General features: G+C 46.3%; 1 pseudogene; it reads right to left on the reverse strand.

Moving 5' to 3' along the window:
• Positions 1-1,503: 1,503 nt before the first annotated feature.
• On the reverse strand, positions 1,504-2,581 carry LOC103297574 (GPN-loop GTPase 1-like; annotated as a pseudogene).
• Positions 2,582-3,481: the final 900 nt, after the last annotated feature.

Consider the following 3,481-nt stretch of genomic DNA (forward strand, 5'->3'; position numbering starts at 1 on the left):
CCCCATGTTGATGCTTTTGCCATTAATTTTTACTGTGTGTGTGTGTGTGTGTTGTGTGTGTGTGTGTGTTGGTATGCATCCCTGAATTTACTGTTGCAATTAAACATAATCCCCTGCTTTATGATGTGTTTTCCTTTGTCAGTGAGTATTTTTTTCTTTGTGATATTTATTAATTTTTTAGAGAGGGAGGGAAGGAGGGAGGGAGGGAGGGAGGGAGGGAGGGAGGGAGGGAAAGAGAGAGAGAGAGAGAGAGAGAGAGAGAGAGATTGGTTGGCTCCCATATGCTCCCCAACCACCTGCAAGTGGTTATGCTGTGAACTAGGCCGGCTGCCTCTGGTGCCTGGCTCTCCACGACTTAGCGAGACGTACAGGGCACGCTGAGCCAGCCCTGCTTGTTTGGGGTGTGTGGACCTTTTAGAGATTTTAGGAAAGTCTGCAGCAGGGGTCCAGGTTGGCAGCTTGAGCGGATTAGCCTCTGAAAGAGGCTGGGGCCTGAGCCTGAACTGGGTGGGGCAGGCCTGAGGGCTGAGTTAGCTGTGTTAGTGGAAACTCAGATTTGACACTCACTCACCTGTGCCTGCGAGGGGGAGGGCTCAACAAAGGAACAAGGTGCCTGCTGTCACTTTAGGCCCCGAGAGAGGCCCGGAGAGAGGGAGAGGGAGCGGCCCTTCACCCTTCACTCTGAAGCCACAATTCAGTTCCTCTCCAGATATTCATGGCACTTTCAAAGCGCTGGACTCGAGAGCAGGTGTTCGTGAGGGAGTGAGTCTAAGACATATGACATCTGGGTCTACAGCAGCCCTCTGTCTCCCCCACAGATTCGACCGACTCTTTATAGTAACTTATTTTTATCTTGACTACACTCCGTATTCCCAAACAGCAGTTGAATTTAGCCCAGATAACAACGTATTCGTGTTTTTATTACTCTGACTGCGCTTTTCTTTAAAAAGTAAAACCTCCATATCCAAGTCACCATTGAAAGCAGGATTCTTATCTATTAACTGTGTGTCGTGCCCACCTTCTCCAACAAACCTGGTGTCCTATAATGAGGCTCCTTTCACACCAACTTTGACTGGTTGCCAAGGAGACTCCACGGCCACTCTGGATAAGCTCATGTTTCCCTCTCCCTTCCTGCTAAAAAGAGGGTAACTCCTGGGTCACAGGCGATATGTTAGGGAAACAGAGGCTATAGATCCAGCCTAATAACAGAGAACTGAAGGGAACAATATGTTCCCTCTCTATTCCATCTATCAGCAGGAAACGTACTTGAGTTCAAAGGATAAAACGTGAAGTTTTACACATGAAGGAATACCAGCATCCAAAACAGTCAGAATATCCTTCCTTGCAAAAACCCAAGGGGAATTGGCATCTATCCGCCAGGCCCAAATGTCTTCTATCCCTGGCTTCACTGGAGTCAGAGTTCCCTAATAAGAGAAACTCTGCTATTCTGGGGGGAAAAATTGTTCTTTATAGTCAACCCAGTCAGACATAAGGATAGTTCCTTCATGGAGTTCCAAATGTTGGGACTTCTGGAGACGATCTATTGTTCCTCTCCCAGGACTGGGCCGTTGATTCTTGCATAAAACTCTGCGATGCTGGCTCTTCATGGCTTTCCTCTGCAACTCTGTGGTCCATACCATCAGTGTCACTGTCTGCTCCCTCAACCTCTTCACCTGAGGTTCTCTGAGTCAGGATCGAGTCAGAGGGTCTCGCACAGGCGTAAAGTTGTCTGTAGCAGTTCCTGTGTCCCAGGCCACAGAGTTCTGAAGGTGGTCCCGTTCTTCCTGCTGCTGGCTCTGTGCACTGGCCAGAGGTTCCCTCAGACGTTCGTATTCAGGATGATTCTCCCTTTCCTATTCCTCTGCAGCACTGGTGACTTGCACAGAGAGCTCACCTAAGCCTGACCCAAGAACAGCAGGCACACCTACCATCCTGAGTGAGCTGTCCAACGCATCCAACACCAAGCTCATTGGATGAATCAGGTTACTGACGTCTGTAGCATCTCGGAAAGCTTCAAAATCTTGCATCCATGCCACTGCACAGCTGTGACCAATGATGTCAATTTTATTCATGATCACCATGGAAGGCAGCGTGGTTTGGTCCAAGATGCTGCAGGCGTAGAGCATGTTGGACGTGAAGGTCACCGGGTTGGTACTTCTTGATGTGTCCGTTACATAAATGGCACTCGTTGGAAATGAGGGTGTCAGGGCCTCAGTGATGACTGTCCCAGGGGCTGACCAGGTGAATGCTTCTCTGCCCATGTGTGACAATTAAGACATATTTAGACATGGTCTGGGCCTTCTCAAATTTTATCGCCTGATCAAGTCTGGTAGCAAAGAGATTGGGTGAGCTCACTGTGCCACTGTTGGGCCCAAGTCCATATTGTTTCATGACTTCTTTAGACTCCACAGTGCCACGGATGTCAATATTGGCAGGAAAGGGAACTTCGTGCACAGCGGGATCCAGATGGAGAGTCTTGGCTACGCAGGTGTCCTGTGTGCCTCTGGACAAAGATCCCGCCATTCCCAACACCAACAGCCCGGGAAGCCTGGTGCTCAGCTGCAGCTGTGGGCGTTGCCATCTTCCTCCTCTTTTTTTTTTCCTTTTTTTTTAAAAAAATATATAGTTTATTGATTTTTTTTTACAGAGAGGAAGGGAGAGGGAGAGATAGAAACATTGATGAGAGAGAAACATCAATCAACTGCTTCCTGCATACCCCCTACTGGGGATGTGCCCGCAACCAAGGTACATGCCCTTGACCGGAATTGAACCCGGGACCCTTGAGTCCGCAGGCCGACGCTCTATCCACTGAGTCAAACCGGTTAGGGCCAGCTTCCTCCTCTTTGATTGCACTTTTAAATTTTAATTGTCTGGCTGGCGTGGCTCAGTGATTGAGCATTGACCTATGAACCATGAGGTCACTGTTTGATTCCTGGTCAGGGTACATGCCCGGGTTGCAGGCTCGATCCCCAGTGTGGGGCATGCAGGAGGCAGCTGATTGATGTCTCACTGTCATTGATATTTCTATCTCTCTATTCCTCTCCCTTCCCATCTCTGCAATCAATAAAAATATATTTAAAATGTTTGTTTTCTTGAATAAATACTATGTGTCACACATGCTAAATCTGGAATGTAATTTGCCTTGGTACTGCTGTAAATAGAAGCTCTTTGTACTGTATTTTCCATCTCACTAATATTTAGGGATACATTTGATTTTTTAAAAATTGATAAAACGTGAAGTTTTACACATGAAGTTTTACACCTTGTATCCTGTAACTTTGAACTCATTGTTTCTAGGATTTTTTGTTGTTGTTGTCATTATTGCTTTGCTTTGATTGACTTCCTTAGATTTTTTTTATGTATTTAATCATGTTGTTTAGCCTCCAAAATATGTTTTTATTTTTCCTAGTTTATTTCTTTATTTAGACTATTTAAATATAAACTCCTTATCCAGGATTTCAAAGGTGGTTGTTATGCTTTT

The sequence above is a fragment of the Eptesicus fuscus genome, chromosome 22, assembly GCF_027574615.1.
Source record: "Eptesicus fuscus isolate TK198812 chromosome 22, DD_ASM_mEF_20220401, whole genome shotgun sequence".
In the NCBI taxonomy this organism is placed as follows: Eukaryota; Metazoa; Chordata; class Mammalia; order Chiroptera; family Vespertilionidae; genus Eptesicus; species Eptesicus fuscus.